Here is a 16,040-nt window from a genome sequence, read left to right as displayed (position 1 = left end):
ATAATAAGCATCATCATCATCATCATCATACATAGTACATTAAGGGTATTTGTTAAATAAAGGGAAAAATATTAACAGATGCAATTAGACAAAACAGTGTGTGTCACTTGAAAAAACAAGAGGGTGAATTAAACAAAAAAGAAGAAAAAGGAATAAAAAATGACAGCGAGACAGAGAAGAAACAGGGGTATTGAATAATTGCATGCATGGTACAGTGATTTGAGAAGGGAAAGGACACTGAACCCCCCCAGCAGAACGGAGATGCACGTGGCAGGAGCCCCGACTCACTGAGGAGGGTCTGAAACGGACGAGCCTGCCACACGGCTAACGAACTGCTCCATCAAAAACCATGACAACTGCAGCTTGCTGGCTGGACCGACAGCAAGGCTTCGGAAACCAACCAAATAAGAGGGAGGGAAACGAGGGAGCGATTGTTTTCTAAATATTTACATCTGATGTAAATCTCTTTTTGGAGGGAGAATCTTAGCTAGAGGAAAACAAAAAGAAACAAAACGATTTTCTTTTGAAGCTGTGTCTTTATTTGCTGTTTTTTTCGGGGGAAAGTGCTGTTCTTCCTTGAATCATCAGGTCTGTTGGAAAAGATGGTCTTTCTGTTTCTAGTCATCTCTTTCTGGTCTACGCTGAAGACTGGATGATTTTCTGCCAGGGATTCAAAAAAGATGTGAAGGGACTGGACTCTAACCAAGGGCATTTGGATCTGCAGCAGTTTTTCTTTTTTCCAATGCAATAATACAATTTACATACAAGCTGTGTTCCAAATAAGGACAGAGAAAAGCATGTAAACAACCAGGTATGCTTGTGTGTTTTATTATTCATTTATTGCCATTTTAGTTCAAACAAAACTAACATTTATGCGGCAATTGTTGTCAATATTTTACCATTTTGTGCTGAAAATGAATTTAATTTGGTAGTATTGAAGCCAAGTGTAATTTTGGAGTGTGTGAGGAATAAAATGCAATTTTCGCCATGATAGAGGAAAAAAAGTTGCATATATTATTTTTTTTATAGGGGAGCTGATTAAACAATGATAATTTACTTTGAATCACACTAAAAACTACCTACCCCCCGTTTGTATATGATTTATAGATTGCGCAACATGTATAAGTAAACCACACATTTTTTGGGGGGTATACATTTAGGCAAATTTCCATCGAAAAGTCTCTCCTGAAAAGAGATCCTCTGATGTAGAAAGCCGTCTTAGTGAGACTTGAGCGAATCTTGATCTTGATGAGAATGAGATTCATCAAAAAATTTTTTTTTTTTTTTTTTTTTAAAGAACCTGATGCACCATATGCTCAAAATATATTAATAAGTAAATTCACACGTATCAGTGTTTATTGCAAATACAAATTCACAGCAGGGGTACGCACCTGCATATTAAGATTTTAAGACCCCAAACACTTTGTTATCTTTTTGTATTAAGTAGACCCACATTTTCAGTTCGCTGTTCACTGCCAGCCAGCCAGCCAGCATTCTTCAGACACTTTTCACAAAATCTGCGTGCTTCTTTGGAGCGCGAGGTCCTTCTCCTGCTGGATCACCTGCATTGTCTGTATTACTTGACAAACCAAGACATCTTTACAGCTCCGTGTTTGACTTTTAGTGAACCATCCTTTCTGATAGGCGGGTGCTTTCATTAAAACTGAGGTCCGCAAAAGTGCTTTCATGTGAAAGGATTAACTTCGCATTTTTACATTTTGGTCCGCAGGCGGACCGGCGGACGAACGCGTAGCTTTAAGATAGGATATGAAATAGTTACGGTCTGAAGTGTGAGGGTTTAAACTGAATCAAATTAACTGACCTTAATTCTTAAATCCTGATTTGCTGCCTTGTGTGCCTAAGGGAGACAAGTCAGGTTTTGTCCTAAATGATGCTTGCCGATAGGTAATGACATTGGTGTTTACAAACTGCTGATGAATTTTGCCTGTATAACTATAAACTATATAAATCCATCAGCTATTGTTTGCCAGTTACCAAATTTGGAATACAAAACAAAACCATGGAAATATACGCATTTAATGTGTTTTTATTTTTATTTAAGCATTGTCAAAAACTTTTAATGTCATGGTCCACCAATGTATTGCCGTTACAATTTGCATAGTGTGATGTCCACAATAGAGCGTATGGACTTTAGACACTGGCAAAGGATTAGGACTAGAGTGAGAGAAGAGGCACAGTTTATGAACAAGCACCAATAAAATGCCAACCATCTTCTTTATGTACCACAGAATCCCTGAGAGTTTAACTGAGCTGGGATTTTGAAACTTGGATCTCCCCAACCTCAGATCCCCTTACAAGGTTGTTTAAGATATACCGCCTTATGAATAGTGAGATGCTTGCAATACAATCCCTCACTACAGCTGCTGCCCCCCATGCAATGTGTATGAAGTATGACTGCAATGTGATGCAGTTAATTTTTTTTCTTTGTTTTTCTTTAGAAAATAAATGGATGCATTCTTTTTGATATTGCACAAGAGTACTGTTCAGTAGATTTGATGTGTTGAAGCATGCTGAGAACTGCCCAAATCAGATGACAGCACAGGTGGGAATCAAATGCAACAAACACAGTAAACTGTGCTGCCAATGGGTTCAAGTGAAACAAATAACTAGTACTCTCCAGTGGTCTTTCTTTCCATTTTTCATAGGATAATTTCTTCTTTTTCCCAGGGTTGTATCTGTGTGTATCAGATAGGACCTGACACCAGAAACCCTGTGTATTGAAATTGTGTTGAACAGAGTAGCTACTGCACTTGGTTACAATGAAGTAATACAGCCACAATGAGCCAGACTGCAATACAGGTACTGTAAGTACTTAATATTGCTGCGGTGAGCTCCATAGCTATAAGACATGCAGCAGGAGTGAGATGAAACCATTGGTAACACTTCAGTTTTGGTATCCATTATAATATAGAGATATATAGATAGCTTCATGAAATAATATATAACATGTAGCAAAACAGAATTTCAAATGGCATTTGGTGTTATTATTTCGAATCTTATTTCTATCTGTTAATAGCATATTTACATAACATATTTATAGATTATACATAACCAGTTATAAATTCCTAAAGTGTGACTCAGTGTTGTCATAGTTGTTACGTAGCTTTTGTTGGCATGTTTATTTCACATTTGGTTCAGTAAATGCATATTACCGTTTGCCATCATTCATAAGAGCATAAAGAACATTTCCGAGAGAAAGTCATGCGGTTCATTTATCCCAGTGATTCAGCATCACCATGGCTAGGTAAGTGATTCCATACCCACACCACTCTCTGTGTGAAGAAATATCTCCTATCCCATGTTCTAAGTCTATCTCCACTTCATTCTCAGCTGCTCCTCTGGTCTTGGCTTCTGTGATGAGTTTAAAGTATTGGCTTGGGCTAACTTTCTCAACTTCTTTTAAGAATTAAAATAGATGTATCAGTTTCCTCTTTGAAATTCATTTGCTGGTCACAATGTCCTTTTTGTATTGCGAGATGCAGAATTCAACACAGCTTTCTAAGTGCAGTCTCCCCAATGCATAATACAACCTCGTCATAACCTCCTTGGATTTCTATTCTGCATTTCACCATTCCCCATGCTTATGCATGTGTAAAGTTGCTAGAAGTATAGACCCTAATAAACTGCTGGGAATTTTTTTTTAGATTTTTTAAATCATGCTATTTATGCAGGTTTGCCCTTGTATGTAGGTCTTCAGTGGTGCATTGAGATCTGCTTAGAATTACATGTACTACCCTGGGATTGAAATGACAGCATGTCATCGATGATAGTCCCTCAATAGTCTCAGCACCAGATGGAAGGTTCTCAATGTTCCTCCTGGTGAGCTGTGCTGTCGTTCAGGATTGCTTTCAATGAGCCGTGCTTTCAATGAGGGCTGCTCATCCGCAACGTGAGATATTCCAGGACAGAAGATGGGGGTTTGACAGGATGCAGCTACAGTAAGACTACGATACCAGTACCTAGTGACAAGTATCTGAGGTGTCTTTACGACTATGAATGCCATGTCTCAGATACCCCAATCCTTCTGAGACCATTGCTAATATATTACAAAAATATACAGACATGTTTCTTTTTCATAGTAGCTGGACTGTGAAAAGATGACTGGATGACCCTGGGATGAATGAAATGTGCTGAAGTCTAGTCATATTATTATATCTGACCTTGACCTGGAAGTGAAAGATTACCTGTGTGACAACCCCATTTACTCTTTTGTTTGTGAGATACTGGGTTTAAATGATTGACATTTTCATAACCTGACATAATCTGAGCTTCACATTGCAATATTTACAGTACAGTACTCTCTACAAAAGCTATGCTGCGATGCACTGCTTCCACTCCATCTGTATTACTGCAAGTCTGCTGGTGATGTGATGTCATGACTCCCCCCATGGAATATTTCTATAACATACTGTAGTATGGTACATCCATTTTTTAAATTCTTTAAAATGAAAAAATGCATCTTTGCTTTCAGAAATGCACATATGAGACCCACATAGTGAAGGGATGTGCATGTGACAGGCAGTTGTGATGCTGACCTTACAGATTCATACCCGTCGTTCAGGTGATGTTAAAAGCTCTAAAACCGCACCTGCAGATGAGCCTAGTGCACAGTGGTTAAGCCACTCGTTTGCAGTATGTGTTTCTCCGATTCGTGACCAGCCTCCATCCTATTGCCTGCACAGCAGGTGAGAGTTCTGCAATCCTTGTAAAAGGATATTACAAGTAGAGTGTTTAGGTGCTGTTGTTTTAGTAGGTGTTCTTTGCAGGGATTGGGTTCTGGGCCGGAGACGTCTGTTTCAGGCTGAGTATCAAACAGTTGTATGAAGATGTCTGTGTCGAATGCCGTCCTCCGTCTCACAGGCTGTTTCAGAAAGCTTGTGGCATGCTGCCCTTGCTGGCTGTATTCTTCTGCTTTCAGCTTGCACACCATTGCTATTGATTTGGTGTCTCTCTTGTTTTCTTTGTTCTGTTGTCTGCTCTCCTGCTTGTTAGATTTTCTCTCTCAGAGTAAGTGATCAGTAACGCAGCCCGTCTCACCCGCAGTACGGTCTGGCTGATTGTGTCCCCACATGTTAATACATGACTGTGTCATAATGGACCAGAGAAGAAGGCAATTGTTACCAGGGGGCAACTTTTGGAAATGGATCCGACAACTTGTTACCCTGGGAGTGTGTATTTATAGTGTATGTTATATTATTACCAATATTATTGTTCCTAATGGTCTATTTCTTGCAGTTGTGAAATGTCCTAAAGAAATTTAGATCATTTGTATATGTGGTGCAGATATTCAATGGGCAGCTCAGTTTAACAGAGCACATGCGGCAACACTTTACATTAAGCGTATTTAATTACATAGTAGTTAGTAAATACATGTGCACTTACATATAATTACAATGTTAGTATGCATAGTTACAATGTCCCTAACGTGTAGATCTTTTTGCATGATATATGTAAGTAATTTTATCAGAAAAGTGTTGGGGTTGGAGGGGGTTAGGTTTAGATTTAGGGATAGTGTTAGGATTAGGGTTATATCATGCAAAAACATGTATACATTTAAGTGCAGCATAATAACATCATAATTCTGTGTACATGCACATGTATTTACTAAGTAACTGCTATGTAAATACACAGTAATTAGAGACACAATGTAAAGTGTTACTGAACATTCTAATCGTAATATATGATAATGCCTATGGTGCCTGGCTTATGGAACACCCTGTAAAAGGGCATGTGACAGGGGACTGCCCCGTCTTTATGAACGTGGTTGGGACTGGCAGGGAGGGGGTTAAATTCCTGCCAGGAAAAAATGTGAGAATGTGGCTGGAGCCCTAATTGAATAATCAGCAATTATTGATTAATTGGGCTCCAGCCACAGGGGATAAAAGCCAGGGGAGAGGCCCTGGCTAGAGAGAGAGTTCTAGAAGGAGTAGAGTGTTTTTGTGTGTGCTGTGTTGTTAGTTTTGCAAACCAGTGAAGGCAACGCCCAGCCTGGAAGCTTTATTTGTAAGTTTTGTTTTGTGTTTATTATTTTGTGTTTAAAACCTTTTTGTTTGGCCCTTGTGCCGATTTATTTTGTATTTTTGTTTATTAAAAAGCTTTATTTTGAACGTTTAAACTGTCTCTGAGTCTCAAACCTCTGTCATCCTTGTCACAGGGCAATACAGTGGGTATACCTCCGTATCACTGCTGTACTTAGAAACATAAGGAAGCAGCAATGCTAAACTCAATTAAACCATTTCCAGCTTCCATAATTCACTTATTTGAGCTAGCGAACATACCGTTCCCTCAGTGTTGTTTTTTTTCTCAGGCTAAGACTGTCTGTAATATTGTGTTTGTGTCATGAGTGTCGTTTGTGAGATCGGAAAGAGGGTGCTGTGTCAGATCTGGTCCTTCTTTACGGGCCTTTTGGGCCAATAGTTTCACTACCGGATTCATGATGACCTCGCCTTGACCCCAGCACAAAGTGACCAGCCTTTTGTTCTCCCAAACAAGGTAAAAATGGAAAGCAGTGTTTGGGTGGTTTAAGCTTCAGGCTCCCAGTGGACATTAGTGCATGTCACAAAACCACAATACAATTAGCACAGCCGTCAGCCTTTGGAGGACTGAATGGCAGACAGGGGGTGTTCGGGTCAGGACGGAGGTGACTTTAGCTTGCAGAGTTGATAGGGGAAGATGTTGTGCCCTTTCTTTCATAAACACAACTATGATTTTTTTTTATCATAGCACTGTTTCATAAAGAAAATTAGCAAGATATCTTTAGATACTAGATACTGTGTGAGGAGATTTTTGTTTTCATAATGAAATTCTACTTTCAAATAATGGGTATTAACTTGCTGCTGAAATGCATGGTTCCAAGGAGACAAACACAAAGGTGGATATTCCTTCAACGCTTTTCAACTGGGGTCTTGCTTTCCCATATATACTGTATTATATTGAGGCTATATCAATTATATAGCAACTATATCTCTCAAATAAAATATGCACAAAGAATATGGGCAACACTTTACATTAAATATCTCTAATTACTATGTATTTACATAGGAGCTACATAGTAAATACATGTGTACTTACACATATGCAATGTTATTATGCATAGTTACACTGTACTTAACGTTTTTTTTGCACGATATATGTATCAGAAAAGGGCTAGGTTTAGGGTTAGGTTTAGAGTTAGGGTTAATGTAAAGTGTTACCAGAATATGTTCAGACACATTTTATAGCTTTGTGATGTGTTTCTATCCTTTTTACAAATGGCTCTTGCCTCTATAGTTTTAACCAGCACTGCAGCAGAAATCTGAAACAGTGATATCAGACACCCAAGGTTTGAGGACCTGCTTCATTAATGGGAAGTCTCATGCAGATATCAATTCTAAATGTATGCAGAATGCAATGAGTACCCCAAACAGCCAGACTAAACGAATCAGCTTCACTTGTGTTTCGTAGCCCCTGCGACTGTGAGAGGTGACAGTAGCGGTTCGCCCTCACAGTGTACAATGTCCCTATGAAAAGCATCAGATCCACACATAGTGGCAGTGAAATCTTTTATTAATCTTATTCAGGCTGAATTCATGAGAATTAAATTCAATTAGACAAGTCCGTTTTCCACAATGTAAGAGCAAAAGAAGAAACTTGGCCTGGACTTCTCTGTGGAGCCTTCCGGGCTTCTGTCACAGCGTTACTGTGCAGCACGAGAGCGCAGTGGCACAGCGTGACAGGTACCTGCAGCTCAGCAGACAGAACATGCCAATACCTAGAACAAGAAAAGACAAACACACATTTCAGATATGTCATTTGTTTACTTACCTGTACATTTATAATTGAGACCAAAATCGGACATTTTCCCCCAAGAAAAATGAATTACAATGTTATCTATCTATCTCTATATATTGTAAAAAAATTGCACCACTCTCGGGTTCGTTGCCCCTTTAAAAATAGACCCAACACGACAGAAATGGATTTTTAAGCGCTGATGCGCTATGTTTAATAAACAAAAAATAAACAAAATACAAAACAAACACCTAGCTCTGTACGAGCACTGACTAACACACAGGAACTCCCTGACTAACACGGGACAGCTACGCTGTTTCCCCGTCCTCACAAAAATACACTGGTTTGAAACAGCACTTTACCTCACGACTGCCAGGAAGCAGAGCACCCCTTTCTGCCTCCTTCTCCTCAGCAGCCTCGAGCAGACTGCCTGCTCTCCTTTTAAACCCCACACCTGGGTCTAATTCCCCAATAACGCCCAGGTGCGGATGATCATTAATAAAACAATTAAACAATTAAATTTAAACAATAAACCAAAAAGTGCATTCTCACATGTTTCTTTTGCAGGGAGGTTTTAACCCCCTCCCTGCTGTCTCTCACAACCCGCTATCTTACAATATCTATATCTATATCTATATCTGTTATGATTCAGAACCTACATTCGTGCTGCTTGACCCTTCTAGGGTGATCTCATTTGTGCTCACAACACCTTGTGCAATGGGAATTGCAGTTCTGTGCACTGGACGTTGACCTCACACATCACCGATTGATTTGAAGGCTCCCAGAATCATTACACGTTGGGGAAGGGTGCTGTGAACAAAGGAGATCATGCAATGTACCGCAGGTGCGTCAGTTGAACACGGCTGTGTCCTGTACAAAATAAGCAATACAGTAATGTGTTGAAACAGGATTTGTTGTGCTTTGTAGGTGTACATCATTAATGTCATCTTCTGGAGGCAACCAAGACTTTTTAGAGTTCTTATAAACTCCATCGAGACACACTGCACATGCACTCTGACTGTTATTATTATTATTATTATTATTATTATTATTATTATTATTATTATTATTATTATTATTTATTTCTTAGCAGATGCCCTTACCCAGTTGTATACAAAACATACATATCAAGAATTACAGTACAATTAAGAGCAAACACAAAATACAGTACGATTTGATATCAGGGCAGTTCAAGAGCAGATAACAGTGTTGATAGTTACATCAGGGTTAGATACGAGTGCAACTGAAATACAAGATACTACAGATTGGGTTAAGTGTAGGATTAAATACAGTAAAATAGGGAGCAGATAAGTGCAAGTTAAAGTGCATTAAAGGCAGAGTGCTATATTGTCCAGAAGGGAAGAGTTGAGGTTTACAGGTGTTATCTGAAGAGGTGTGTCTTGAGGTGACTGTTGCTTCATAGTGAGACTGGGAGCTCATAAAGAGCAAACCATTACATACAAAATACACTGTCAGGCCCCTTTATTAGGACCTGTACCTAATACCGGGTTGTGCTGCCATATATCAAGCATGGTCTGAAGCTTGTTAACCATGGAGAAATCAGGGCTGACCATGTTAATAGGTTTAACCATGATTCAAATATCTAGGTCTTGTTGGGATAATGTGAACAATGCTCCATTTGTTGCAAACTCAATTGTGTGCCACAGACTCTCAAATACTGTTGGCTTTTCCAGTGTAAATACTGTGTATTCTGTTGTGTCTTAGTTATGACAACAACTTGGCCATCTCGTATTGTGTGACAGTCAGTACCGTGACGCAGGTTCATTGCTGATAATTATCTAAATATGGTATTTGGGCATTGTAACTGTTTAGAGATTGACCTACTCTACTGTTAGCAGCAGTCACTAACAACAATTCAATAACCAGACCATCATTATTGCCAGTCATAGTGAGATGCAGTATACGAAAATGATACTTTCCACTTTAACGCCTGACCTCCAGGTCGTAGTCACAGAAGACCAACTTTCTCACAATAGGAGTGGAACTGAATAACTATAACCCTGTGGTTTTCCCAAATACAAAATAACATTAAATAAAACTAAATGCAACATATTGAACTAAATAAAATGGAAAATCATTATGACGCAAACACAGAATGACATTTTTAAATTGGGAGGTTTCAAGGCTCAGCCGTTTCCATAAATGGGGCTTGAAGGGAAACGGAAGCTCTGTCTAGCACTTGTGTAAATGTATAATTTGGAGCAAGTCCAGCTTTGGGAATTAAAATTGTGATGGAAGAGAATAGATGTTTGTTTCTAAAATGCCTAAACTGCATAACAATTAAACAAAGCTGCATAGAATTTGAGCATGAGGGGATGTATGCAGCTGACAGTGACAAAATAATGCTGTGCAGATTTTGCAACTGTTGGCTTGAATGGAGTCTAAAGATACTGTCGTTAAGCATTAGCTCTGTATTCCTTTTGGGGAAAATATGGCTTGTTTGCTTGTATTTTGTATTAGTATACTAATTCTTTGTTTTACTTCAAGTGGTGCGAACTTTGCACTGGAGCAAATGCTGTTTTGGTTTTGAATGAATTTTAATGAATAAATCTGCTTTGCTTAGTGTTTAAATACTGAGAAACCCCAAGCTTGTATACTGGAGCCCTGCTTCAGTGCAATGGGATTGCAAGACTTCACGTATGTTACTGTTACTGCTGCTAATGAGAAATTATGGTAACTAAATTATTTTTCTGTGCTAGGTCTGTTTATGTCAAAATGTTTTTTAAAAAGTGGATAATGTTTAATAAAAAATATGTATATATGTAAAACATGATGTATACTATGTTTTTATTTATATACATCTATTTGAGTTATGTTATGAATGTGTATCTGTAATGTTTTTTTTTAATTAGCAGATAAAACGAAATAAAACTACATTTATAAAAAATAAAACAGAAAATTATATATATAAAAAAATATTCACGGGGCTCTATGAATAACCATTACTGATACACTTTTGTATAGTTCCCGAGTTACAAACTTGGTTTGAAAAGATCAAGATAAATGTCCCAAATATTTAGTGGAACTTGATAAATGAACTAATGTGTAAATACAATGGACAATAGAATTCACTTGAAATGACATCAGTATATTGATACAGTATACAGTATACAGCTTCTTGCCAGCTGGGACTAGTGAGTCAATCTCCTGATAGACATTTCAATTTGTAAGCACCCCACATAAATAAAGCTAGAGGCAGCTGTAAAGGCATATAAGGGGGCGGGGAGGGATGCTGATGCTAGCACAAGCACTGTTGGCTGACTGGAATACTGTGAACTTATACCCTGAGGGAAGTGGGGTAGCTCTGGGAAAGGGGGGTAGCACTGGGGTTGTCTCTCCTCCAGAGATACGCTTAACATTCACTGTTTCTATTGCAGTACTGTAGATCCATCAGTCAGAAAAAGGCTATGACAGCCACCAACAATCCATGCTCTGTTTACACCTTGCTCAGAGAAGGAGGAGAACTGATTCCCCGATATGGAAGAAAAGTTAGAAGTTAGTTACAAACTTGGTTCTTATACATTGTTAAGGAAGTTATACAAAGATGATGTTTTCCATCTTTCACAGTGATTTCAGTCAAGTTGGAACCATAAGAAGATATCCCTGAGAACCTGTCCTTTGATCTCCCATCACCAGGCTCCATTCTAAGAACCTGTCATTTGATCTCCCATCACCAGGCTCCATTCTAAGAACCTGTCATTTGATCTCCCATCACCGGGCTCCATTCTAAGAACCTGTCCTTTGATCTCCCTTCACCAGACTCCATTCTAAGAACCTGTCCATTGATCTGCCATCACCAGGCTCCATTCTGTTCTCTACAGACAAGGTATCTGCTTTTTTCTTGAACAGTAACCTGGCAGTCACTGAATTCATAAATATTAAAGAGTTCTCATACTTGAGTATAAATGTTAGCTGAACAGAAGCGCAAGGAGGTCCGGCTCAATTACTTCAAACACCAGCCCCAACACATCAGTCTAATTAGGGAGTCCAACATCTGCCACCTAGCCTGCTTCACACAGGACTGTCCCAATACAGAGGAAGGGGGCTGATCAAAGAGTTCACTGTCACCTATCCTTCTTCACACAGGAGAGCTCAGAGCTTATATCTTACACAGCACCCTATTTTTATTTTATAATATAGTATAGCTCATTTTTATGTGACATCATTTATATCTCTATCTATAGTGATATTTCTGTAATACAGATGTGATGAAGCCATTTGAAAATTCTTTGCATCTGAAAATCTGTATCAGGTGGTAATGATGTCATAATATGATGATGTACAGTAGCTACCCTTATAAAAGTGTACCATAGTAAAAGCATAGCAAAGTATAATAAAGCACAGTGAAAGCATAGTAAAGCACAGGCAAGCACTGTAAAGAATAGTGAGTTGTGGAAAAGCATATTAAAAAACATGGCAAATCAAGGAAAGCTATGGTGAATGCATCGTACAAACATGGTAAAAGAGCAAAAATAACAATGCAGAAATACAGTGATTCATTTTATGAGGGTATACTGTTTAATTATTCCTATTTCACTCTATATAATGAAAATATATCGTATAGAGTGCTGTAAGATAGAAACTGATGTTTCCCGCTCTGACAGTGTGGATGTGAGCTGGTATCGTGTAGCACCCTGTATGATATGCATTACAGAGATTCTACATCTGGGTCAGTTGCAATATGGTTAAAAATGTGTAATTGTAATGAGTAATGTAGTAATTCTTTACTTTAGGGTATACACAGGGACATGCAAAAGCGTTTTTGTTCCAATTTGCACAAGTGTTTTAATCTGTTTTGTAAACTAATATAAATGTACATTTCATTTATGTGAAAAGGAATGGAAACAAGCAAAATCAATCCGAACAAGGTTTGTTCTTGTGAGCTAAATAGTCGAATCGCCGTATGTTTTAGAAAAAAAATTATGCTCTCCTGCACGTTTAAACAGAGCTCTGATCATTACACTGAAGGAGAGCCTCTGTGATTAATGGCAGATTCTTTACAGATGTGCACAGCACAGATCAATAGACACCAGCATCTGTGAAGCTGCAAACAGTGGCTTTCACTGGGGTCTGGACAGCCAACATCACCCTCATCATGGAGGGTGTGCAGTGCTGCACACAAGCCCCTCCTGGTGCTGGCATGTGGGATGAACAGGCTGGCTCTCAAGAGGCATAATTGAGGTACATTTGCCATCCAGCAGATTGGAGACTATAGTGATACCAAAAATGTTTAAAATGTCCCTAGTTTTCTAAAATATTGTTGAGGTTCAATGGTGTAATTCCCCATATCTAAGTGTTTTACTGTGCATGTATTGATAAGTTATTAGAAAACAATTCAGTACCATCAGCCAATCAGCTTCCAGCTCTAGCAGGCTTCTTTCAGATGGTGTATTCCCACTGCTACGTCACGGCATCAACTGTGAATCAAATTTAAAAGCAATCCGCACAAGTGCCGGCTTTTTCATTTTTATTTGCTTTAATGAAAGCTCTGTTCACATCTATTGGACAGCAAATACCAAACAAGATACATTTGGTCCAAAATTATTTTATTATCCACCAAACCAGCCAATCAATACTTTGCACCAAAGAAAGCAACCAGTCCTGAAAATGCAACCGCCGAATCAGTATATCACAAGCTGTCAGCTCAACAGGAGCTCAGACAGTATCTTTCAACAACAGCAAACCGAGACACAGACAGTTCAGTAATATTGCTCCATTCAGATATCTGGCACTGTCCAGATAAACTATAAGCAGCTCTGACAAGTAAAAAGTTAATGTTTAATAATGTTCTTTTTTTCTCTAATCATGTATGTGACAAAACATGTGTTTGAGACCTACTGTATATAGCAAATGGAAATGCACAGCAGCTCCGTTTTATATAATTCTTTTGTTGGCTCCAACAACTTTAGAGAAGTTCTATATTCCATTTCTTTCCTTTTATTCGATTGATTAACAAGATCACTGGTCCTCGTTCATTGTGTTTTCTTTAACACAAGGACAGAGATAACGTTGCTAGTGCTAACAAGCGGTAATAAGGTGGATTTTAAAGCCTTGGTTAGCACTCCTTGAAGGCTTAGAAGCTTCAATTAGTTTTCTGAGTGACAATTTAAAAAGCTTTCACAGAGGGCTACTAAAATCAAATGTGCTAGTGTTAAAACATAGAAGGGAACTAGAGGACTGAATAACCTGCATTTATCAGCCTCTTAAGACTTTCAGAGCACCTTGAACCTTGCTATTCTGGTGTGAGATCCTGGTTATGAAAAACAGTCATTTCATGGAAGTTGTATTTCAGTAAAAGAAAACTGAGCAGCTGCAAGTTATGGATCTCATGTGCAAATCCTGCTGGACATACACGGCCTGGCTACTTTATTAGGATCTGTCTACCCGATTGGATCTGGCATCGCCTGGTGTGGGGCATGTTCTCCTGGTGTACCCTGAGTCCCTTGATTACTCTGGAAGGCTGAGGTTATGCATCGCCCTGTAGAATTAACTAATTTTGCTTCATAAAGTTGAATGAAACCTGCTTAATAGCGTTCATATTGAATTACACACCGCTTTGTAGTTTTCCATATAGGCCAAGTTAACGAAAAACTTGAAAAATGTGATATGAAATACTGTATGGCTTCTGGTAGACTTTTGCAATATTATTTTGTAGTTTCTTTGATTGCATGATGTTAAATGAAATATCTAAATTATGTTCATGTATTTTATTTATTTTTTAAATTATGTCTCAATCCTAAACTTCGAGGTGATGAATCTGTCTTAACAGTTAAAGTTTTTTTTACTCAAGTCTACAAAGTGCTCTTATCAGTCTGCGCATCAATATACTGGCACTGAACTACACCTTGAAGGATATTTAGCAAGACAGTTTTGACAGCACTTAGCAATGCTCTGACAGTAAATGTTTTCCAATTCGGCTACACTGACTGCGCGCATTTCTATCTTTAAATATTTGTTTTTTGTAAACATGTTGTGCATGCTTTTTCACATTTATGCAGTTCAAGCGGAAATGAATGTGGTGGTTTTAACGTACGCTCTGGCATGAGGGCAGTCCAAATCACAAAGTAAACACAATTCGTCACTGTTCAGCATAGTTGTCAGCCTCTGCTTGAGAGAGACCTAGGGGCTTGTTTCTAAACCAATTCGCTAGAACGACGTCAGGAGCAGAATATATGAGAGAAATTGCATTTCTATATAAAGTTGCTCAAATTACTTGATTGTATTACCTGTCGTATTCCACTGACACCTGCTTACCTGCCTTATAAATACGGCATGTGGATCACAGTCATTTCCTTCTTGCACTTTGAGAAACATGGCTGTGCGCAACATCTTTGACTTGGTTTCTCCCCAGTATTTCAATGACCCTCTTCTTCTACTGAGAGTGTACCAGGGTGGGGGGCCTTTGCCTGTTTTGTCACAGTCACGTCTCATTGCTGCTGTTTTTTTTGTGTCAAGCTGCTCTAGTTTGTCCACTTTTTTGCTTGCTCCCATTTTATGGCCCTCCTTTCGCTAGCAGTGCTCATTTTATGTGCAATTTCAGTCCATTTCATCCTCTGATGAAAATGTTACACGGTTGTTAATTTTACAAAACAATAATACTTGATCATTTCTGCTTCTTCTAGCAGTATCTGTAAGTTAGCTCTGCTATAATGCGTTCCTTTTATTGCTGTCTGGGCAGATGCCATTATTGATTTGACAGCGAGGAAGTTCTGGTGAGCAATTAAAATGTCAATTTTGCACTAAGCCCTGGTTAATTGTATCCTGCGCATCATCGGTGTGTGTTTTCTGTGGAACATTTGAACCCATTAGGAATTGTCCATATGACTCTTTTGTTTAGAGCGCAGTCATTTTGTGGCATTGCACCTTCAATCTGAGAAAGCGTTTGAGATACAGGCTTTGGATTTGAGTTGTATAAACAAAACAAACATTCCCCTCTGACTTTGACCTGGAAGACCACTGCAATACTGCTGTCATGTGACTTTTTCAGTTTCTGGATAACCAAAAGCTTTCCGATATCGGGCGTGTGTTACACCTGCGGTGAGTAAACCACCACACCGGTGAGTATAGGTCAGGGATTTATTTTTCGTTGTTTATTTGCAGGGCCCAACTTCGTAGCACTTTTTTTTTTTATTTAGAACTTTGAAAAGCCCACAAATACATTTGGGTTACTCACGATCGATAAGCACAGCAGTAGGTCGAGGTCAGCATTGAGGGCAAACTCCTTTTACTTT

The 16,040-nt window shown here is 38.7% G+C and overlaps 1 protein-coding gene across 2 annotated transcripts in view; it reads left to right on the top strand.

Moving 5' to 3' along the window:
• The first annotated feature begins 308 nt into the window (after positions 1-308).
• Positions 309-16,040, top strand: part of LOC117411806 (short transient receptor potential channel 5) — an 88,954-nt gene continuing 73,222 nt past the window's right edge. The window contains exon 1 of one of the 2 annotated variants that reach the window (XM_058989050.1): positions 309-811. The gene's annotated coding sequence lies outside the window, so the exon portion shown is untranslated. Of the gene's footprint in view, positions 812-11,404; positions 11,636-16,040 lie in introns of those variants that run through there. The other variant, XM_058989051.1, reaches the window with a different exon arrangement.

The sequence above is a fragment of the Acipenser ruthenus genome, chromosome 16 (assembly GCF_902713425.1).
Source record: "Acipenser ruthenus chromosome 16, fAciRut3.2 maternal haplotype, whole genome shotgun sequence".
Taxonomy (NCBI): Eukaryota; Metazoa; Chordata; class Actinopteri; order Acipenseriformes; family Acipenseridae; genus Acipenser; species Acipenser ruthenus.
Note: the sequence above shows the minus strand (reverse complement) of the source record. Positions and strands in the feature narration are given on the sequence as shown.